This window comes from Leucopleurus acutus, assembly GCF_964270905.1.
Source record: "Leucopleurus acutus genome assembly, chromosome: 18".
In the NCBI taxonomy this organism is placed as follows: domain Eukaryota; kingdom Metazoa; phylum Chordata; class Mammalia; order Artiodactyla; family Delphinidae; genus Leucopleurus; species Leucopleurus acutus.
In genome coordinates this window covers 41069324-41094899 of record NC_139160.1, presented here as the reverse complement: position 1 = coordinate 41094899, position 25576 = coordinate 41069324, and the positions used below count along the sequence as shown (strand labels likewise).

At 38.4% G+C, this 25576-nt stretch overlaps 1 long non-coding RNA gene across 1 annotated transcript in view; it reads right to left on the bottom strand.

Annotated features, from left to right (window-relative positions):
• Positions 1-8866, bottom strand: part of LOC309974821 — a 70985-nt gene extending 62119 nt beyond the window's left edge. Inside the window, exon 1 of the long non-coding RNA XR_014326918.1 lies at positions 8819-8866. This is a non-coding gene — a long non-coding RNA (uncharacterized lncRNA). The remainder of the gene's footprint in view (positions 1-8818) is intronic.
• Positions 8867-25576: the final 16710 nt, after the last annotated feature.

Sequence of the window (25576 nt, the reverse complement as noted above, 5' to 3'; positions counted from 1 at the left end):
TGAAAGGCTCCAGCACTCAACCCACCCTATCATCAGAGCAAAGCTCTGAACCAGACACTTCATAAGGATTCATCATTTATATTAGTCTATTAAAAGCTCTAATTCATTCCACTCTTATAGGAACTGTTTAATTCTTTTTGTTGTAGAATTGGCTAGCTGCTTTTATTTTTGTTTTTATTCTAGCTTAGGTTTAAAGTGTTTTGTTTTGTTTTAGCACTACATATTCTGTGAAAATATTTTGGAAAATTATATTCAAGCACTTTTGAGGGAAATGATCTTGTTATACAAGTTATAATCTTTGTTCATAAGAAATGGGAGAAAAAGAAGATATAAATAAGAATTCATAAAATGTCTTTAAATATAGGAAAATATTAAATCTGATAATTACTCAAACATGCATGGGATTTGGGGTCAACTAGCAAATTTAATCACATTAAGGCAATAGCTGTAGAAAACAGCTGTTGTCTTTTCAATATTCCACTATTTTCCTCTATCTTTGAGTACTGTGTTTTCTTTTTCTTAATGCGGTCTTCTTATATCCCTTCACAGTTCTCCATGCATTCCAGATATTATACAGTTGATAATAATATATTTATGAGTTGATTAATCTTTTTCATTTTCTAAGGAAAAACCTTTATTGTTTATAGTTTTTGTCCTAAAATTTGTATATTTTAAAATAAGTAGATAATGTCTATGTGGAATTATTTAATCATTATTTAAATATATCAAATTTAATTATAAATGCTATTAGCACAATTATTCTTAACCTACTATTTTTGTTACTAAAAATAATAAGCAAAAATTTACAAATGTTATCTGTATTACAAGCTTTTCTAGAGTTCAGTCAAATAAACCTTTTTGATTTAGCTTAAATGGAGAATATTTTTCAGTGCCATAAATAATGCTTAAAATGTTCACAGTTCCACTAAGATTGCCATCGAAATAATACATAAAATAGAGTGACTTTCTTTAACAGAACACTTTCAAGTGAAAAATGATTTTAAAATGGAGTAGAGCTAGAGTAGTTATTAAAAGATCTTTAAGCAAAACCAAATAGGAAGAACTTATGCTCATGAGTGCTTTGCTGAAATCCTTTCAGTCGTATTGAAGCAAGATTGAATCTATGCTTTTCCAGTTTTGTGTGTCAGATATAACATAGCAGGAGGTGAAATGAATTCATCTTTCTGTCTTCAAGTAAACTAAAAGCAATTTTTGTCTTCCCATGTGGTCACTTGAGGTGCTTGTCATGTTCAAGCTAATGATATCAGACACCCTCAGGTTGTTTAAGTATTCATGAAGTAATTAAGTTCTCATTAACATATAAATAAAAGAAAACTGAAAACAAGTTTAGCAGGCACCTAACATCTGTTCTAATGCTTTTAAGTATTAAAATGTGACATACACAGAAGGAAAAGTGCATTCTGTTCTGGGAAGTATTTTGCATAGATTATTTATAGAAACTGTAATTAAACTGATTTGGCATATTAAAAAATGTTAACAGCAGAACATTATTTAGACAGTTTGTTGGTCTCTGTCAGTGGAATTAAAAATAGGTATGGGAAAAGTAAAATTAGGTTGTGTTTGTTTTACATTTCTGATAAAATAATACAAATAATTGAAATTTATTTCCATTCTGAAATAAGATGGTTAAAGTTCAGTCTATACAAGCATCCATCCAATTTTGCAGATGCAAGCAAAAGTCCCTTTCATTGTAAATTATAAAATGGTTTCAGTGCTTGTCCAGCACTGCCCCAGAATAATACCCCTGCTCCTCCCTCAAAAAGAAATGAATTACTCTTATCTAAGTTTCAGGAAGAAGCTGCTAACAGAAAAAACAAGAACTGCTTAGAACCAACTAGGCCTAAGATGGTGGAAGATTTGACTTCCAGTAGACCTTGAGCCTCATTACGTGCTCACTGTAATATATTAACATGCTAAGTGACACACCCAACAGCACCATGACAGTTGACAATTGCCATGACAACAACCAGAAAAGATCATACAAGTACTAAAAAGGAGAGTTTCATCAGTTCCAGGTCCAAACCACAGCCCTGTTCTCACATTGGTCATGAATATTCCTCTCATCCTTTCCAGTCCCCACCCTTTTACCTTAATTCTCCTATATATTTGGTGTCTCTGCCCAAATTGGATTGAAGAGTTGATTGGTGAAATATGTTCCCACTTCTCCATTCTTTGGTCATTGAATGAAGCTTGTGCTGTTCCAGTCTCAGCATTGGTTTTGTTATTGTCTGTGCAAATCAGATTGAAAAAGAATCTCCCTTGCCTACACAAGGAGTCTCAGCCTGGGCTAGGACCCTGTCACAAGTGTAGTTGTCCAACTTGGTAACACAAACATTTCACTTAAACCCATAAGTTTACCTTATTCATATGATTTCCTCGTTAGCGCTTTTTATATATGGATTTGTCAAATGGTATAATATAATGTATCAAAGAGCATCTTGTCTTTCATTATTAACCATTCCATTTCATGCTATTTTCCACTTATGCAAAATTCTTTCCTGCTATGTTTTATATTTTATAACTACAACTTTTGCAAACTTTTTGCTGTTTCCCAATTTTCCCAATCAAATTTGCCATTCAAATAAAATAAATTCACTTATCTTACCTGGAGTTGATAAATCTGTATGTTTAATTATAAGGACACCACAAAATAAAAATATTACACACAAAGTACAAGTGGAATTGTAAGGGTAGAAAAAGTAATTTACCTTCTACCCATATTAAATACAAATTAACAAGAGAAAAACAAACACAAGTTTATTAATATGTGTATCTCATGTATACATTGGAAAGATCCAGGTAAAAATGAGTATCTCTTAGAGGAGTTTGGGTCATGATGGTGGAATAGAAGGACCTGGGGTTCACCTCTCCCCATAAGTGCATCAAGAATACATCTACAAGTGGAACAATTTGCACAGAGCCCCTGCTGAACACTAGCAGAGGGCCTCAAACACATAAAAGGACAAGAAAATATCCCTGCATAACCAGGTAGGATGAAAGAGAGAAAAGGAAGAAAAAGAAAAGAGGAAATAGGGTGGGACCCACACCCCTGGGGGGAGCTGAAGGGGAGGAGTGGGTACCTCATCAGCGGTAACCCCCTCACTGGTGGGGAGATCAGCTGAAATAGAAGGGGAGCTTTGGGGGTTATTGGAGGAAAGTGCAGCAGCCAGTCTATGGCAGGCAGGACAGGGTGAGACTTACACTGATGGTCAGTGTCACATCCTTGCATGCCCCAGCCTGAGATGGGTGCCCACCAGTGCTGGCAGGGGCTGGGTGCTGAAACAAGGGGTATGAAGAGCCAACGCAGGCTTTACAACAACTGTTGGCTGCATGGAGACAGCCTGAAGGGACAGGGTGAGGAGCTCAGCAGGACAGAGACAGCCTGAAGAGATAGGAGTGAGGAGCTCTGCAGGTGGGAATGCTCCTGGAGGAAGTAAGGACTGCCATGGAAGTGAAGGATCATTGCTGAGTGGCATGGGAAGGGTGGGGCCACCATTGCAGCCTCTCTCCCTACATGCCAGCTTCTGCCTCCACAGGCACTGGTAGGGGTTCCTGCCAGAGCAAGTGAGAACACCCCAGTCATTGCTGCCTTATCCCACTCCCACTTGATTGAGCATTCCCTCCCCAGTTGGTTACCACCTCCTTCCAGCCCCAACTTCCATGGGCACTACAGGGGGCTCCTGCCACAGCAAGCTCACACACTCCAGTCTTTGCTGCCTTACCCCACTCTCACCTGAACAAGCCCAGATACCCCAGTCAGTCTCCGCCTCTTGCCTCTCCCACCTAAGCGAGGAAGCTTGCCCCAGTCAGTTGCTGCCCCACCCCTTACCATTGAAATGGGCCAATGCACTCCCAGTCACTGCCTTCACCCCACCTGGGCAGGCAGCAGATGACTAAGGTTGGCCCACACACAGAGATGGGACTGAAACCAAAGCTGAGACTGAAACACTGGGTGAATAAAGAAGAACAGAAATCTCTCCTTGCAGCTTAAAAAGCTGCAGACTAAGCCCACACAATTGGCTTGGTAAACCCAGCACCTGTATAACATTAGAATGGACTAGTGCTCCCACAACTGAGATAGGTCTAGATATAACAGATGTGGAATTTGTGGGCATGTACACACAGGAGTTGGGCCAAATCAGAGTCAGCTGCCCCCACAGTGCACCCAAGGGTACAGACACCTACCTAGAAATCTTGGAGGGCCTCCTGGGTAGACAGGTTTTGGCTGTGGGTCACCATTGGGGCAAGGACATGGATAGTGGAGACCACAAGGAATTTGTTGTTGTGGTGGTGGAGGTTGTTTTATTTTTTATTGTATTTTTTTAAACTTTTAATATATATTTTTCTATTTTTATTTTTTTGTTTTCTTAGTTTTTTTTTTGTCTTTTTCTTGTTTTTGTTTGCTTTCTTTTCTCTGCTGTTTTTTTTTGATTTTGCTATTTGTTTTTGTTAGTTTTTTTCTTATTGTTTGTTTTGGTTTTTTTGTTTGGTTTGTTGTTTTCTTGTTTTTCATTTTCTGTGTTGTTTTCCTTTGTTTGGTTTTGTTTTGTTTTTATTGTTTGTTTTGTATGGCTTTATTATTATTATTATTATTTTTTTTGGCTGAGCCATGCTGCATGTGGGGTCTTGGTTCCCCTGCTGGGGGTTGAGCCAAAGCCCCTGTGGTGGGAGCACTAAGTCCTAACCACTGGACCACCAGGAATTCCTGGCACAGGGAATATTAATCAGAGTGAGCTCTCTTGGAGGGCCCTATCTCAGCACCAAGACCCAGGTCTACCCAATGGCCTGCAAGCTTCAATGCAGGAAAGCCTCAGGTGAAACAACCATCAAGAGAGGAACACAGTCCCTCACATCAGCATACAGGCTGCCTAAAGTCATAATAAGCTCACAGATACCCCAAAATTCACCCCTTGACATAACCCTGCCAACCAGAGGGAAAAGACCCAGCTCCACCCACCAGAGAGCAGGGAGCAGTCCCTCCCACAAGGAAACCTACACAAGCCCCTGGACCAAACTCACCCACCAGGGGACAGACACCTGAAGCAAGAGGAACTAGGACCCTGCAGCCTGTGGAAAGGAGACCACAAACACAGAAAGATAGACAAAATGAGAAGACAAAGAAATAAGTTACAGACAAAGGAGCAAGATAAAAACTTACAAGACCAACTAAATGAAGAGGAGATAGGCAATCTACCTGAAAAAGAATTCAGAGTAATGATAGTAAAGATGATCCAAGATTTTGGAAAAAAAATGGAGGCACAGATTGAGAAGATACAAGAAATGTTTAGTAAGGACTTAGAAGAATTAAGAACAAACAAACAGTAATGGATAATACAATAACTGAAATGAAAACTACACTAGAAAGAATTAATAGCAGAATAACTGAGACAGAAGAATGGATAATTGAGCTGGGAGATAGAATGGTGGAAATCAGTGCCACAGAACAAAATAAATAAAAAAAGAATGAAAGATATGAAGACAGTCTCAGAGACCTCTGAGATAACATTAAATGCACTAACATTCAAAATATAAGGGTTCCAGAAGAGAAAGAGAAAGGGATTGAGAAAATATTTGAATAGATTATAGTCAAAAAATTCCAAAACATGGGAAAGGATATAGTCACCCAAGTCCAGGAAGCACAAAGAGTCCCATACAAGATAAATCCAAGAAGAAACATGCCAAGACACATGTTAATCAAGCTAACAAAAATTAAATACAAAGAAAAAATATAATAAGCAGAAAGGTAAAAGCAAAAAATAACATACAAGGAATCCCCATAAGGTTACTAGCTGATTTTTCAGCAGAAACTCAGGTGACCAGAAAAGATTGGCATAATATATTTAAAGCAATGAAAGGGAAAAAAACCTACAACCAAGAATACTCTACCCAGCAAGGCCTTCATTCAGATTTGGTGGAGAAATTAAAAGCTTTACAGACAAGCAAAAGCTAAGATAATTAAGCACCAAAAAACCAGCTTTATAGCAAATGATAAAGGAACTTTTCTAGGTGGGAAACACAAAAGAAAAGAGCAAAAAAGTAAGGGAAGAAAAAAGACCTACCAAAATAAACCCCTAACAATTAAGAAAATAGCAATAAGACTATACCTATTGATAATTACCATAAACCTAAATGGATTAAATGCACCAACCAAAAGACACAGGCTTGCTGAATGGATACAAAAACAAGACCCACAGATATGCAGTCTAAAAGAGACCCACTTCAGACCTAGGAAAACATACAGACGGAAAGTGAGGGGATGGAAAAAGATATTCCATGCAAATGGCAATCAAAAGAAGGAGTAGCAACACTCATATCAGACAACATAGACTTTAAAATAAAGAATGTTAAAAGCAAAAAGGAAGGACACAACATAATGATCAAGGGATCAATCCAAGAAGATATAACAATTGAAAATATATACATACCCAACATAGGAGAACCTCAATATAAAAGGCAAATTCTAAAAGTCATAAAAGGGGAGAGAACTTCTGCTGTCAGTGTCCTTGTCTGCACAGTGAGCCACAGGCACCCCCCCGCCTCTGCAGGAGACCCTCCAACACTAGCAGGGAGTTGAGGAAGATGGCAGAAGAGTAAGACACGGAGATCACCTTCCTCCCCACAGATACATCAGAAATACATCTACACATGGAACTGCTCCTATAGAACATCCACTGAACTCTGGCAGAAGATTTCAGACCTCCCAAAAGGCAAGAAAGTCCCCATGTACCTGGGTGGGGAAAAAGAAAAAACAGAGACGGGGGGGACCTTGAAGATAGCGGAAGAGTAAGACGCGGAGATCACCTTCCTCCCCACAGATACACCAGAAATACATCTACACGTGGAACAACTCCTACAGAACACCTACTGAAGGCTGGCAGAAGACCTCAGACCTCCCAAAAGGCAAGAAACTCCCCACGTACATGGGTAAGGCAAAAGAAAAACAAGAAAAAACAGAGACAAAAGAATAAGGATGGCACCTGCGCCAGTGAGAGGGAGCTGTGAAGGAGGAAAAGTTTCCACACACTAGGAAGCCCCTTCACGGGTGGGGACTTTGGGAGGCGGAGGGGGGAGCTTCGGAGCCACAAAGGAGTGCACAGCAACAAGGATGTGGGGGGCAAAGCAGGGAGATTCCAGCACAGAAGATCGGTGCTGACTGGCACTCACCAGCCCGAGAGGCTTGCCTGCTCACCCGCCGGGGTGGGCGGGGCTGCGAGCTGAGGCTCGGGTTTCAGTCGGAGCGCAGGGAGAGGACTGGGGTTGTCGGCTTGAACATAGCCTGAAGGGGTTAGTGCACCATGGCTAGCCGGGAGGGAGTCCAGGGAAAAGTCTGCACCTGCCGAAAAGGCAAGAGACTTTTTCTTCCCTCTTTGTTTCCTGGTGCGCGAGGAGAGGGGTTTAAAAGCACTTCTTAAAGGAACTCCAGAGACAGGCGCGAGCCACGGCTAAAAGCTCAGACCCCAGAGACGGGCGTGAACTGCAGCTAAAAGCACAGACCCCAGGGATGGGCAGGATATGCTAAGGCTGCTGCTGCTGCCACCAAGGGGCCTGTGTGCGAGCACAGGTCACTATCCACACCACTCTTCCGCGGAGCCTATGCAACCTGCCATTGCCAGGTTCCCGGGATCCAGGGACAACTTCCCTGGGAGAACGCATGGCGGGCCTCAGGCTGCTGCAACGCCATGCCGGCCTCTGCCACCGCAGACCCACCCCGCACGCAGTGCCCCTCCCTCACCCCCGGCCCGAGGGCGCCAGAGACCCCGAATCAGCGGCTCCTTTAACCTCGTCCTTTCTGAGTAAAAACCAGATGCCCTCCAGCAACCTACATGCAGAGGCAGGGCCAAATCCAAAGCTGAGCCCCTGTGAGATGTGAGAACAAAGAAGAGAAAGGGAAGTCTCTCCCAGCAGCCTCAGAAACAGTGGATTAAAGCTCCACAATCAACTTGATGCACCCTGCATCTGTGGAATACATGAACAGACAACGAGTCATCCCAAATTGAGGAGGTGGGTTTCGAGAGCAAGATCTATGATTCTTTCCCCTTTTCCTCTTTTTGTGAATGTGTGTGTGTATGTTTCTGTGTGAGATCTTGTCTGTATAGTTTTGCTTCTACCATTTGTCCTAGGGTTCTCTCCATCCATTTTTTAAAAATTTTTTCTTAATAATTAATTTTAATAACTTTATTATACTTTACTTTCTTTCTTTCTTTCTTTCTTTCTTTCTTTCTTTCTTTCTTTCTTTCTTTCTTTCTTTCTTTCTTACTTACTTTCTTTCTTTCTTTCTTTCCTTCTTTCCTTCCTTCCTTCCCTCCTTTAGACAACGAATCATCCAAAATTGAGGAGGTGGTCTCTGAGAGCAAGATTTATGATTTTTTCCCCTTTACCTCTTTTTGTCAGGGTGTATGTGTATGCTTCTGTGTAAGATTTTGTCTGTATAGCTTTGCTTCCAACATTTGTCCTAAGGTTCTATCCGTCCCTTTTTTTTTCTAAATAATTATTTTTTAATTCAATAACTTTATTAAACTTTATTTTATTATCCTGTATCTTCTTTCTTTCTGTCTTTTTTCCTTCCTTGCCTCCTTCCTTCCTTCCTCCCTCCCTCCCTCTCTCCCTCCTTTCTTTCCTTCTTTCTTTCTTTCCTTCTTTGCTTCTTTCTTTCTTCCTTCCTTCCTTCCTTCCTTTCTTTCTTTTTCTTTCTTTCTTTCTTTCTTTCTTTCTTTCTTTCTTTCTTTCTTTCTTTCTTTCTTTCTTTCTTTCTTTCTTTCTTTCTTTCTTTCTTCATACTTCTACTAATTCTCTCTACTTTTTCTCCCTTTTATTCTGAGCCATGTGGATGAAAGGCTCTTGGTGCTCCAGACAGGAGTCAGGGCTCTGCCTCTGAGGTGGGAGAGCCAACTTCAGGATATTGGTCCACAAGAGACCTCCCAGCTCCACATAATATCAAATGGCGAAAATCTCCCAGAGATCTCCATCTTAACACCAGCACCCAGCTTCACTAAATGACCAGCAAGCTACAGTGCTGGACAACCTATACCAAGCAACTAGCAAAACAGGAACACAACACCACCCATTAGCAGAGAATCTGCCTAAAACCATAAGTCCACAGACACCCCAAAACACACCACCAGACGTGAACCTGCCCACTAGAGAGACAAGATCCAGCCCCATCCACCACAACACAGGCACTACTCCCCTCCACCAGGAAGCCTACACAACTCACTGAACCAACCTTAGCCACTGGAGACAGACATCAAAAACAGCAGGAACTATGAACCTGCAGCCTGCAAAAAGGAGACCCAAAACACAGTAAGATAAGCAAAATGAGAAGACAGAAAAACACACAGCAGATAAAGGAGCAAGATAAAAATGCACCAGATCTAACAAATGAGGAGGAAATAGGCAGTCTACCTGAAAAAAATTCAGAAAAAATGATAGTAAGGATGATACAAAATCTTGGAAATAGAATGGACAAAGTGCAAGAAACAGTTAACAAGGACCTAGAAGAAATAAAGATGAAACAAGCAATGATGAACAACACAATAAATGAAAGTAAAAGTACTCTAGATGGGATCAATAGCAGAATAAATGAGGCAGAAGAATGGATAAGTGACCTGGAAGATAAATTAGTGGAAATAACTACTGCAGAGCAGAATAAAGAAAAAAGAATGAAAAGAACTGAGGACAGTCTCAGAGACATCTGGGACAACATTAAACACACCAACATTCGAATTATAGGGGTTCCAGAAGAAGAAGAGAAAAAGAAAGGGACTGAGAAAATATTTGAAGAGATTATAGTTGAAAACTTCCCTAATATGGGAAAGGAAATAGTTAATCAAGTTCAGGAAGCACAGAGCGTCCCATACAGGATAAATCCAAGGAGAAATACGCCAAGACACATATTAATCAAACTGTCAATAATTAAATACAAAGAAAGCATATTAAAAGCAGCAAAGGAAAACCAACAAATAACACATAAGGGAATCCCTATAAGGTTAACAGCTGATCTCTCAGCAGAAACCCTGCAAACCAGAAGAGAGTGGCAGGACATACTGAAAATGATGAAGGAGAAAAATCTGCAGCCAAGACTACTTTACCGAGCAAGGATCTCACTCAGATTTGATGGAGAAATTAAAACATTTACAGACAAGCAAAAGCTGAGAGAGCTCAGCACCACCAAACCAGCTTTACAACAAATGCTAAAGGAATTTCTCTAGACAAGAAACACAAGAGAAGGAAAAGACCTACAATAACAAACCCAAAACAATTTAGAAAATGGGATAAGAACATACATATTGATAATTACCTTAAATGTAAATGGACTAAATGTTCCCACCAAAAGACACAGATTGGCTGAATGGATACAAAAACAAGACCTTTATATATACTGTCTACAAGAGACCCACTTCAGACTTAGAGAAACATACAGACTGAAAGTAAGGGGATGGAAAAAGATATTCCATGCAAATGGAAACCAAAAGAAAGCTGGAATAGCAATATTCATATCAGACAAAATAGACTTTAAAATAAGGAATATTAGAAGACACAAAGAAGGACACTACATAATGATCAAGGGATCGATCCAAGAAGAAGATATAACAATTGTAAATATTTATGCACCCAACTTAGGAGCACCTCAATACATAAGTCAAATACTAAGAGCCATAAAAGGGGAAATCGACAGTAACACATTCATAGTAGGGGAGTTTAACACCCCACTTTCACCAATAGATAGATCATCCAAAATGAAAATAAATAAGGAAACACAAGCTTTAAATTATACATTAAACAAGATGGACTTAATGATATTTATAGGACACTCCATCCAAAAACAACAGAATACACATTTTTCTCAAGTGCTCATGGAACATTCTCCAGGATAGATCATATCTTGGGTCACAAATTAAGTTTTGGTAAATTTAAGAAAATCGAAATTGTATCAAGTATATTTTCTGACCACAATGCAATGAGACTAGATATCAATTACAGGAAAAGATCTGTAAAAAATACAAACACATGGAGGCTAAACAATACACTACTTAATAATGAAATTATCACTGAAGAAATCAAAGAAGAAATAAAAAAAAACCTAGAAAAAAATGACAATGGAGACACAGTGACCCAAAACTTATGGAATGCAGCAAAAGCTGTTCTAAGGGAGAAGTTTATAGCAATACCTGTCCACCTTAAGAAGCAGGAAACATTACGAATAAACAACCTAACCTTGCACCTCAAGCAATTAGAGAAAGAAGAACAAAAAAACCCCAAAGCTAGCAGAAGGAAAGAAATCATAAAAATCAGATCAGAAATAAATGAAAAAGAAATGAAGGAAACAATATAAAAGATCAATAAAACTAAAAGCTGGTACTTTTAGAAGATAAACAAAACAGATAAACCACTAGCCAGACTTATCAAGAAAAAAAGGGAGAAGACTCAAATCAATAGAATTAGAAATGAAAAAGGAGAAGTAACAACTGACACTGCAGAAATAAAAAAGATCATGAGAGATTACTACAAGCAACTCTATGCCAATAAAATGGACAATCTGGAAGAAATGGACAAATTCTTAGAAATGCACAACCTGCCAAGACTGAATCAGGAAGAAATAGAAAATATGAACAGACCAATCACAAGCACTGAAATTGAAACTGTAATTAAAAATCTTCCAACAAACAAAAGCCCAGGACCAGATGGCTTCACAGGCGAATTCTATCAAACATTTAGAGAAGAGCTAACACCTATTCTTCTCAAACTCTTCCAAAATATAGCAGAGGGAGGAATACTCCCAAATTCCTTCTACAAGGCCACCATCACCTTGATACCAAAACCAGACAAGGATATCACAAAGAAAGAAAACTACAGGCCAATATCACTGATGAACATAGATGCAAAAATCCTCAACAAACTACTAGCAAACAGAATCCAACAGCACATTAAAAGGATCATACACCATGATCAAGTGGGGTTTATTCCAGGAATGCAAGGATTCTTCGATATACGCAAATCTATCAATGTGATAAACCATATTAACAAACTGAAGGAGAAAAACCATATGATCATCTCAATAGATGCAGAGAAAGCTTTCAACAAAATTCAACACCCATTTATGATAAAAACCCTGTACAATGTAGGCAGAGGGAACTTTCCTCAACATAATAAAGGCCATATATGGCAAGCTCACAGCCAACATCATCCTCAATGGTGAAAAACTGAAAGCATTTCCACTAAGATCAGGAACAAGACAAGGTTGCCCACTCTCACCACTCTTATTCAACATAGTTTTGGAAGTTTCAGCCAGAGCAATCACAGAAGAAAAGGAATCCAAATCGGAAAAGAAGAATTAAAGCTGTCACTGTTTGCAGATGACATGATACTATACATAGAGAATCCTAAAGATGCTACCAGAAAACTACTAGAGCTAATCAATGAATTTAATAAAGTAGCAGGATACAAATTTAATGCACAGAAATCTCTGGCATTCCTATATACTAATGATGAAAAATCTGAAAGTGAAATCAATAAAACACTCCCATTTACCATTGCAACAAAAAGAATAAAATATCTAGGAATAAACCTACATAAGGAGACAAAAGACCTGTATGCAGAAAACTATAAGACACTGATGAAAGAAATTAAAGATGATACAAATAGATGGAGAGATATACCATGTTCTTGGATTGGAAGAATCAACATTGTGAAAATGACTCTACTACCCAAAGCAATCTATAGATTCAATGTAATCCCTATCAAACTACCACTGGCATTTTTCACAGAACTAGAACAACAAATTTCGCAATATGTATGGAAAGACAAAAGACCCCGAATAGCCAAATCAATCCTGAGAACGAAAATCAGAGCTGGAGGAATCAGGCTCCCTGTCTTCAGACTATACTACAAAGCTACAGTAATCAAGACAGTATGGTACTGGCACAAAAACAGAAAGATAGATCAATACAACAGGATAGAAAGCCCAGAGATAAACCCACGCATATATGAACACCTTATCTTTGATAAAGTTGGCAGGAATGTACAGTGGAGAAAGGACAGCCTCTTCCATAAGTGGTGCTGGGAAAACTGGACAGATACATGTAAAGTATGAGATTAGATCACTCCCTTACACCATACACAAAAATAAACTCAACATGGATTAAAGACCTAAATGTAAGGCCAGAAACTGTCAAACTCTTAGAGGAAAACATAGGCAGAGCACTCTGTGACATAAATCACAGCAAGATTCTTTTTGACCCACCTCTTAGAGAAATGGAAATAAAAACAAAAATAAACAAATGTGACCTAATGAAACTTCAAAGCTTTTGCACAGCAAAGGAAACCATAAACAAGACCAAAAGACAACCTTCAGGTTGGGAGAAAATATTTGCAAATGAAGCCACTGACAAAGGATTAATCTCCACAATTTACAAGCAGCACATGCAGCTCAATAACAAAAAAACAAACAACCCAATCCAAAAATTGGCAGAAGACTTAAATAGACATTTCTCCAAGGAAGATATACAGACTGCCAACAAACACGTGAAAGAATGCTCAACATCCATAATCATTAGAGAAATGCAAATCAAAACTACAGTGAGATATCATCTCACACCAGTCAGAATGGCCTTCATCAAAAAATCTAGAAACAATAAATGCTGAAGAGGGTGTGGAGAAAAGGGAACACTCTTGCACTGCTGATGGGAATGTGAATTGGTTCAGCCACTATGGAGAACAGTATGGAGGTTCCTTAAAAAACTACAAATAGAACTACCATATGACCCAGGAATCCCACTACTGGGCATACACCCTGAGAAAACAAAATTCATAAAGAGTCATGTACCAAAATATTCATTGCAGCTTTATTTACAATAGCCCAGAGATGGAAACAACCTAAGTGCCCATTATCGGATGAATGGATAAAGAAGATGTGGCACATATATACAATGGAATATTACTCAGCCATAAAAAGAAACGAAATTGAGCTATTTGTAATGAGGTGGATAGACCTAAAGTCTGTCATACAGAGTGAAGTAAGTCAGAAAGAAAAAGACAAATACCATATGCTAACACATATATATGGAATTTAAGAAAGAAAATAAAATGTCATGAAGAATCTAGGGGTAAAACAGGAATAAAGACACAGACCTTCTGGAGAATGGACTTGAGGATATGGGGAGGGGGAAGGGTGAGCTGTGACAGGGCGAGAGAGAGTCAAGGACATATACACACTACAAACGTAAGGTAGATAGTTAGTGGGAAACAGCCGCATGGCACAGGGATATCAGCTCGGTGCTTTGTGACCACCTGGAGGTGTGGGATAGGGAAGGTGGGAGGGAGGGAGATGCAAGAGGGAAGAGATATGGGAACATATGTATATGTATAACTGATTCACTTTGTTATAAAGCAGAAATTAACACATCATTGTAAAGCAATTATACCCCAATAAAGATGTTAACAACAAAAAAAAAGAAAAAACAGAGACAAAATAAGAGGAATGCGACCTGCATAGTGAGAGGGAGCTGTGAAGGAGGAAAGGTTTCCATACACTAGGAAGCCCCTTCATGGGCAGAGACTGCGGGTGGTGGAGGGGGGAAGCTTCAGAGCTGTGGAAGAGAACGCAGCAACAGGGGTACAGAGGGCAAAGCAGAGAGATTCCCGCACAGAGGATCTGTGCTGACAAGAACTCACCAGCCCAAGAGGTTTGGCTGCTCACCCGCCGGAGTGGTCGGGGTTGGGAGCTGAGACTTGGTCTTCGGTCAGATCACAGGGAGGGGATAGGCAGCATGAACAGAGCCTGCCAGGGTTAGTGCACCATGGCTAGATGGGAGGGAGTCCAGGGAAAAGTCTGGACCTGCCTAAGAGGCAAGAGACTTTTTCTTCCCTCTTTGTTTCCTGCTGAACGAGGAGAGGGGATAAAGAGCACTGCTTAAAGGTGCTCCAGAGACAGACGTGAGCCGCAGCTAACAGCACAGACCACAGAGACGGGCATGAGATGCTAAGGCTGCTGCTTATGCCACCAAGAGGCCGGTGTGTGAGCACAGGTCACTCTGCACAGCTCCCATCCCGGAAGCCTGTGCAGCCTGCCACTGCCAGGGTCTCATGATCCAGGGACAACTTCCCTAGGAGAATGCACAGTGTGCCACAGGCTGGTGCAATGTCACACAGGCCTCTGTCACTGCAGGTTCACCCCGTAGCCCTCCCTTCCCAGGGCCTGAGTGAGCCAGAGCCCCCAAATCATCTACTCCTTTAACCCTGTCCTGTCTGAGTGAAGAACAGATGCCCTCAGGCAACCTACAAACAGAGGCGGGGCCAAATCCAAAGCTGAAGGCCAGGAGCTGTGTGAACAAATAGGAAAAAGGGAAATCTCTCCCAGCAGCCTCAGGAGCAGTGGATTAAATGTCCACAAACAACATGATGTACCCTGCATCTGTGGAATACATGAATAGACAAGGAATCATCCCAAATTGAGGAGGTGGACTTTGAGAGCAAGATATATTATTTTTTCCTCTTTTTGTGAGTGTGTATGTGTATGCTTCTGTGTGAGACTTTCTCTGTATAGTTTTGCTTTCACCATTTGTCCTAGGGTTCTGTCCATCTGTTTATTGTTTTTTCTTTACTTAAATTTTTTCTTAATAATTATTTTTTATTTTAATAACTTTATTTTATTTTATCTTTATTTTATTTTATTATATCCTCATTCTTTCTTTCTACTTTTTCTCCCTTTTATTCTGAGCTGTGCAGATGAAAGGCTCTTGGTGCTGCAGCCAGGAGTCAGTGCTGTGTCTCTGAGGTGGGAGAGCCAACTTCAGGACACTGGTCCACTAGAGACCTGCCAGCTCCACGTAATATCAAACTGTGAAAATTTCCCAGAGATCTCCATCTCAACACCAAGACCCAGTTTCATTCAACGACCAGCAAGCTACAGTCCTGGACACCCTATGCCAAACAACTACCAAAACAGGACCAAAACCCCACCCATTAGCAGAGAGGCTGCCTAAAATCATAAAAAGGACACAGACACCCCAAAACTCACCACAAGATGTGGAGCTGTCCACCAGAAAGACAAGGTCCAGCCACATCCACCAGAACACAGGCACTAGTCCCCTCCACCAGGAAGCATACACAACTCACTGAACCAAATTTAGCCACTGGGGCAGACACCAAAAACAATGGGAACTATGAACCTGCAGCCTGCAAAAAGGAGACCCCAAACACAGTAAGATAAGCTAAATGAGAAGACAGAAAAACACACAGCAGATAAAGGAGCAAGATAAAAATTCACCAGACCTAACAAATGAAGAGGAAATAGGCAGTCTACCTGAAACAGGTTTCAGAAAATGATACTAAAGATGATACAAAATCTTGGAAATAGAATGGACAAAATGCAAGAAACATTTAACAAGGACATAGAAGAACTAAAGAGGAAACAAGCAATGATGAACAACACAATAAGTGAAATTAAAAATACTCTAGAGGTGTTCAATAGCAGAATAACTGAGGCAGAAGAATGGATAAGTGACCTGGAAGATAAAATAGTGGAAATAACTACTGCAGAGCAGAAATAAAGAAGAAAGAATGAAAAGAAATGAGGACAGTCTCAGAGACATCTGGGAAAACATTAAACACACCAACATTCGAATTATAGGGGTTCCAGAAGAAGAAGAGAAAGAGAAAGGGACTGAGAAAATATTTGAAGACATTATAGATGAAAATTTTCCTAACATGGGAAAGGAAATAGTTAATCAATTCCAGGAAGCACAGAGAGTCCTATACAGGATAAATCCAAGTAGAAAAATGGCAAGACACATATAAATCAAAATATCAAAAATTAAATACAAAGAATACATATTAAAAGCAGCAAGGGAGAGCCAACAAATAACACACAAGGGAATCCCTATAAGGTTAACAGCTGATCATTCAGCAGAAGCACTGTAAGCCAGAGTGGACTGGCAGGACATATTTATAGTGATGAAGGAGAAAACCCTACAACCAACATTACTCTACCCAACAAGGATCTCATTTAGATTTGATGGAGAAATTAAAACGTTTACAGACAAGCAAAAGCTGAGAGAGTTCAGCACCACAAAATCAGCTTTAAAACAAATGCTAAAGGAACTTCTCTAGGCAGGAAACACAAGAGAAGGAAAAGACCTACAATAACAAACCCAAAAGATTTAAGAAAATGGGAATAGGATAATTCGATAATTATCCTATCCTATTAGGATAATTCGATAATATCGATAACATATTGATAATTACCTTAAACGTAAATGGATTAAATGCTCCCACCAAAAGACACAGACTGGCTGAATGCATACAAAAACAAGACCCATATATGTGCTATCTACAAGAAACCCACTTCAGACTTAGAGACACATTCAGACTGAAAGTGAGGGGATAGAAAAAGATATTACATGCAAATGGAAATCAGGAAAAAGCTGGAGTAGCAATTTTCATATCAGAAAAAATAGACTTTAAAATAGAGACTATTACAAGAGACAAAGGACACTACATAATGGTCAAGGGATCAATCCAAGAAGAAGATATAACAATTGTAAATATTTATGCACCCAACCAAGAGAAACTCAATACATAAGGCAAATGCTAACAGCCATAAAAGGGAAAATTGAAAATAACACATTCATAGTAGGGGACTTTAACACCCCACTTTCACCAATGGACAGATCATCCAAAATGAAAATAAATAAGGAAACACAAGCTTAAAATGATATATTAAACAAGATGACTTCATTGATATTTATATGACATTCCATCCAGAAACAACAGAATACACATTTTCTCAAGTGCTCATGGAATATTCTCCAGGATAGATCATATTTGGGTCACAAATCAAGCCTTGTTAAATTTAAGGAAATTGAAATTGTATCAAGTATCTTTTCTGACAACAATGCTATGAGACTAGATATTAATTACAGGAAAAGATCTGTAAAAAATACAAACATATAGAGGCTAAACAATACAGTACTTAATAACGAAATGATCGCTGAAGAAATCAAAGAGAAAAGCAAAAAATACCTAGACGATGGAGACGATCCAAAACCTATGTGATGCAGCAAAAGAAGTATTAAGACAGAAGTATATAGCAAGACAATCCTACCTTAAGAAACAGGAAACATCTCAAATAAACAACCTAACCTTGCACCTAAAGAAATTAGAGAAAGAAGAAGAACAACAACAACAACAAAATACCCAAAGTTAGCAGAAGGAAAGAAATCATAAAGATCAGATCAGAAATAAATGAAAAAGAAATGAAGGAAACGATAGCAAAGTTCAATAAAACTAAAAGTTGGTTCTTTGAGAAGATAAACAAAATTGATAAACCATTAGCCAGACTCATCAAGAAAGAAAGGGAGAAGACTCAAATCAATAGAATTAGAAATGGAAAAGGAGAAGTAACAGCTGACACTGCAGAAATACAAAGGATTATGAAAGATTACTACAAGAAACTCTATGCCAAAAAAATGGACAACCTGGAAGAAATGGACAAATTGTTAGAAATGCATAACCTGTCAGGACTGGACCAGGAAGAAATAGAAAATATGAACAGACCAATCACAAGCACTGAAATTAAAAATGTGATTAAATGTCTTCCAACAAACAAAAGCCCAGGACCAGATGGCTTCACAGGCGAATTCTATCAAACATTTAGAGAAGAGCTAACACCTATCCTGCGCAAACTCTTCCAAAATATAGCTGAGGTAGGAAGAGTCCGAAACTCATTCTACGAGGCCACCATCACCCTGATACCAAAACCAGACAAAGATGTCACAAGGAAAAAAACTACAGGCCAAAATCACTGATGAACATAGATGCAGAAATCCTCAACAAAATACTAGCAAACAGAATCCAACAGCACATTAAAAGGATCATACACCATGTTCAAGTGGGGTTAATTCCAGGAATGCAAGGATTCTTCAATATATGCAAATCAATCAACGTGATACACCATATTAACAAACTGAAGTACAAAAACCATATGATCATCTCAATAGAAACAGAGAAAGCTTTTGACAAAATTCAGCACCCATTTATGATAAAAACCCTGCAGAAAGTAGGCATAGAGGGAAATTTCCTCAACATAAAGGCCATATATGACAAACCCACAGCCAACATCATCCTCAATGGTGAAAATATTTAACCATTTCCACTAAGATCAGGAACAATACAAGGTTGCCCACTCTCAACACTCTTATTCAACATAGTTTTGGAAGTTTTAGCCACAGAAATCAGAGAAGAAAAAGAAATAAAAGAAGTCAAATTGGAAAATAATAAGAAAAGCTGTCACTGTTTGCAGATGACATGATACTATACATAGAGAATCCTAAAGATGCTACCAGAATACTACTAGAGCTAACCATTGAATTTGGTAAAATAGCAGGATATAAAATTAATGCCCAGAAATCTCTGGCATTCTTATACACTAATGGTTAAAAATCTGAATGTGAAATTAAGAAAACAGCCCCATATATCACTGCAACAAAAAGCATAAAATATCTAGGAAGAAACCTACCTAAGTACACAAAAGCCCTTTATGCAGAGAATTATAGGACACTGATGAAAGGAATTAAAGATGATACAAATAGGTGGAGAAATATACCATGTTCTTGGATTGGAAGAATCAACACTGTGAAAATGACTATCCTACCCAAAACAATGTGCAGATTCAATTCAATCTCTTTCAAAGTACTACTGGCATTTTTCACAGAACTAGAACAAAAAATTTCACAATTTGTATGGAAACACAAAAGACCCCGAATAGCCAAAGCAATCTTGAGAACGAAAAGTGGAGCTGAAGGAATCAGGTTCCCTGACTTCAGACTATACTACAAAGCTACAATAATCAAGACAGTATGGTACTGACACAAACACAGAATTATAGATCAATGGAACAGGATAGAAAGCCCAGAGATAAACCCATGCACATATTGTCACCTTATCTTTGATAAAGGAGGCAAGAACATACAGTGGAGAAAAGACAGACTCTTCAATAAGAGGTGCTAGGAAAACTGAACAGGTACATATAAAAGTATGAAATTAGAACACTCCCTAACACCATACACAAAAATAAACTCAAAATGGATTGAAGACCTAAATGTAGGGGTAGACACTATCAAACTCTTTGAGGAAAACACAGGCAGAACACTCTATGACATAAATTACAGCAAGATCCTTTTTGACCCACCTCCTAGAGAAATGGAAATAAAAACAAAAATAAACAAATGGGACATAATGAAACTTCAAAGCTTTTGCACAGCAAAGGAAACCATAAACAAGACCAAAAGACAACCCTCAGAATGGGAGAAAGTATTTACAAATGAAGCAACTGACAAAGGATTAATCTCCAAAATTTACAAGCAGCTCATGCAGCTCAATAACAAAAAAACAAACAACCCAATCCAAAAATGGACAGGAGACCTAATAGACTTTCCTCCAAAGAAGATATACAGACTGCCAACAAACACATGAAAAAATGCTCAACATCATTAATCATTAGAGAAATGCAAATCAAAACTACAATGAGATATCATCTCATACCGGTCAGAATGGCCATTATCAAAAAAACTAGAAACAATAAATGCTGGAGAGGGTGTGGAGAAAAGAAAACACTCTTTCACTGTTGGTGGGAATATGAATTGGTACAGCCACTATGGAGAACAGTTTGGAGGTTCCTTAAAAAACTACAAATAGAACTACCATATGACCTCGCAATACCACTAATAGGCATATACCCTGAGAACACCATAATTCAAAAAGCGTCACATACCAAAATGTTCATTGCAGCTCTATTTACAATAGCCAGGAGATGGAAGCAACCTAAGTGTCCATCATTGGATGAATGGATAAAGAAGATGTGGCACATATATACAATGGAATATTACTCAGCCATAAAAAGAATCTTAATTGAGTTATTTGTAGTGAGGTGGTTGGACCTAGAATCTGTCATACATAGTGAAGTGGGTCAGAAAGAGAAAAACGAATACCGTATGCTGACACATGTATATGGTATCTAAGAAAAAAAAAAGTCCTGAATTGCCTGGGGGTGGGATGGGAATAAAGACACAGACCCACTAGAGCATGGACTTGAGGATGGGGAAGGTGTGACAAGGTGAGAGAGTAGCATGGACATATATACACTACCAAACATAAAATGGATACCTGGTGGGAAGCAGCTGCATAGCACAGTGAGATCAGCTAGGTGGTTTGTGACTGCCTATAGGGGTGGGATTGGGAGGGTGGGATGGAGGGAAATGTAAGAGGGAAGAGATGACACTACTCATTTGTTCTGTTGCTTCCTATTGGTTAGCTTCCTAAGTGGGGTGGGAGATGAGCTTATCCAGATGGGAAGATTTTTCTTTGCTCTACGTCTCTAGGGGTCAGGTGGGGTGGGGAGGGAGTCTGGGCAGGGATCATGGCACTCTTAACAGCTATTACTTAAACAACTATGTTTTGGTTTGGTTGTAATATATTGTACTTCATTAAGATTGCCAAAAACTGCTAAAATTAAAAAAAAAAAAAAACCATGTGTATACAATTTTTTGCCAGATAAAAATGTAGTCATTTTTATTTGAAAATAAAAAAAGGGAGAGGACTCAAATTAATAAAATTAGAAATGAAAAGGGAGAGGTTCCAGCAAGTGCAACAGAAGTACAAAGGATCAGAAGAGATTACTACAGATATACTACAATTTTATACACCAATAAAATGGACAACCTAGAAGTAATGAAAAAATGAAAGAAGAAATGAAAAGAAGAAATGAAAAAAATCTTAGAAAAATATAACTTTCTAAGACTGAACCAAGAAGAAATAGAAAATATGAACAGATCAATCAAAAATACTGAAATTGAAACTGTGATTAAAAATCTTCCAACCAACAAAAGTTCACGACCAGATGGCTTTACAAATTATATGAAATATTTAAAGAAGTGTTAGCAACTACACTGTTGAAACTCTTCTAAAATATTACAAAAAAAGGAATATTTCCAAGCTCATTCTACAGGACCACCATCACCCTGATACCAAAACCAGACAAAGATATCACACACACACACACTAATCACAGACCAATATCACTGATAAATATAGACTCAAAAATTCTCAGCAAAATACTAGCAAAATGCATCCAACAACATATTAAAAGGAGCACACACTATGACCAAGTGGGATTTATCACAGGGAAACAAGGATTCTTCAATATATGCAAATGAATCAGTGTGATACACCATACTAACAAATTGAAGAATAAAACCATATGATCAACTTGATAGATGCAGGAAAAGGCGTTGACAAAATTCAACACTGATTTATGATAAAAACTCTCCACAAAATGGGTATAGAGGGAATCTACCTCAACATAATAAAGACCATATATTAGCAAACCCACAGCTTACATCATTCTCAATGGTGAAAATCTGAAAGAAGTTCCTCTAAGTTCAGGAACAAGACAAAGATGTCCACTATTGTCACTATTATTCAACATAGTTTTGGAATTCCTAGCCACAGCAATCAGAGAAGAAAAAGAAATAAAAGGAATCCAAATTGGAAAAGAAGAAGTAAAACTGTCACTCTTTGCAGATGACATGATACTATACATAGAAAATCCTAAAGAAACTACCAGAAAACTCTAGAGCTCATCAATGAACTTGGTAAAGTTGCAGGTTACAAAATTAATACACAGAAATCTCTTGCATTTCTATACACTAACAACAAAAGATCAGAAAGAGAAGTTCAAGAAACAATTCTATTTACCATCACATCAAAAAGAATAAAATAACTAGGAATAAACTTACCTAAGGAGGCAAAAGACCTATACTCAGTAAACTATGAGATAATGATAAAAGAAATTAAAGCTGACACAAACAGGTGGAGACATATACCATGTTCTTGGGTTGGAAAAATCAATATTGTGAAAATTACAATATTACTCAAGGCAATCTACAGATTCAATGCAATTGCTATCAAATTACCAATGGTATTTTTCACAGAATCAGAACAAAAAAATTTAGAGTTTGTATGGAAACACAAAAGACCCCATAAAACCAAAGCAATCTTGAGAAAGAAGAATGGAGCTGGAGGAATTAGTCTCCCTGACTTCTAACTATATCTCAAAGCTACAGTCATCCAAACAGTATAGTACTGGCACAAAAACAGAAATATAAATCAGTGGACCAGGATAGAAATTCCAGAGATAAACCCATGTACCTAGGGTCACCTAATCTATGACAAAGGAAACAAGAATATTCAATGGGTAAAAGACAGTCTCTTCAATAAATGGTGCTATGGAAATTGGACTGCCACATGTAGAAGAATGAAATTAGAGCAATCCCTAACACCACACACAAAAATAAATCCAAAATGGATTAAATACATGAATGTAAGGCCAGCTACTGTAAAACTCTTAGGGGTAAACATAGGCAGAACACTCTTTGACATAAATTACAGCAAGATCTTTTTGATCCACCTCCTAGAGTAATGAACATAAAAACAAAAATAAACAATTGGGACCTAATTAAACTTAAAAGCTTTTGCACAGCAAAGGAAACCGTAAACAAAACAGAAAGACAACCCTCAGAACAGGAGAAAATATTTGCAAATGAAGCAACCAACCAGGGATTAATCTCCAAAATATACAAATAGCTCATGCTGCTCAATATAAAAAAAAAACAAACAACCCAATCAAGAAATAGGTGGAGGGCACAGTGGTTGGGAGTCCCCCTGCCGATGCAGGGGACACGGGTTCATGCCCTGATCTGGGAGGATCCAACATGCCGTGGAGCGGCTGGGCCTGTGAGCCATGGCCGCTGAGCCTGAGCATCCGGAGCCTGTGCTCTGCAGCAGGAGAGGCCACAGCAGTGAGAGGCCCGCGTACTGCAAAAAAAAAAAAAAAAAAAATAGGTGGACTATCTAAATAGACATTTCTCCAAAGAAGAGTACAGATGGTTAAAAAGTACATGAAAAGATGCTAAACATCACTATCATTAGAGAAATGCAAATAAAACCTCACACTGGTCAGAATGGCTGTCACCAAAATATCTACAAACAATAAATGTTGGAGAGGGTGTGGAGAAAATGGAACCCTCCTACACTGTTTATGGGACTGTAAACCTGTACAGCCACTGTGAAGAACAGTATGGGGTTCATTAATAAACTAAAAATAGAGCTACCACATGATCTAGCAATCCCACTTGTCAGCATATACCCAGAGAATTCCATGATTCAAAAAGATACTTGTACCCCAATTTCATTGCAGCACTATATACAATATCCAGGACATGGAAGCAACCTAAATGTCCATCAACAGAGGAGTGAATAAAGAAGATGTGATGCACATATACAATGGAATATTACTGATCCATAAAAAAGAACAAAATAATGCCAATTGCAGCAACATGGAATGATCTAGATTGACTTCTTATCATACTGATTGAAGTAAGTCAGAAAGAGAAAGACAAATACCATATGATATCATGTATATGTGGAATCTAAAAAAGGGGTACAAATGAACTCACTTACAAAACAGAAATAGAGTTACAGATGTAGAAAATAAACTTATGGTTACCAGGGGGTAAGGAGGAGGGGTAGTTATAAATTGGAAGTTTGGAAACTCCACTCAATACTCTGTAATTGCCTCTATGGGGAAATAATATAGAAAAGAACAGATATATCCATGTGTATAACAGATTCACTTTGCGGTACACCTGAAACTGACACAACATTGGAAATTAGCTCTACTCTAATAAAATTAAAAAAAAAAATTAAAGGAGTATTTCTTCTCAATTGCCTTGAGCTCAAAAAAATCCTATGTAAGGGTGGTATATTTGGGGGTGGCATATTCTGCTACCCTTTAAAATACTGTTTGTATTTAGTACCTTTGAATCCAACCTAATATCAATTGTTACTCCCAAACATTTGTATTTAAACTGCATTTTGTGATCATTCTCTAGAATTTGGTGCATATTTAGAGGAATATAAACAAAATATTTTGATTGATAAATGAGTGTATGTCCAAGAAGAAAACAAAACAAAATAAACACATGGACCAAATTTTAAAGAATTTCAGACCATTCTTAAATTTCTCTTTTCCTCTTTTTTTGATAGAGGAAGCTTAATTTGAGAATAGGCTTTAAAATAGATTATACGTGTCTAAGTAAAAATTTAAGAGGTGAGGGAGGTTAATGCTCTTTCTGGCACATTTATGTGTATAAAAATATTTATAGTTAAATATTCCTATTGACCTTAAAAAGCCAGAATATTGTGTGGAATTTTGAAATCTCATTATGAACTGTTGCAAATATTCATTTTTCAATGAAACATTGTATTTCTTTAGAAAATTTAATTCTCTTCTTTCAAGTAATCATTATTCACTTCTAAAGTCCTTAGAAGCAAATACCTTGGAGGAATGTAAGATTAATCAACCTTTAAAAGTTGCCAATTTAGGGACTTCCCTGGTGGTGCAGTGGTTAAGAGTCCGCCTGCCAATGCAGGGGACATGGGTTCAATCCCTGGTCTGGGAAAAACCCACATGCTGCAGAGCAACTAAGCCAGTGCACCACAA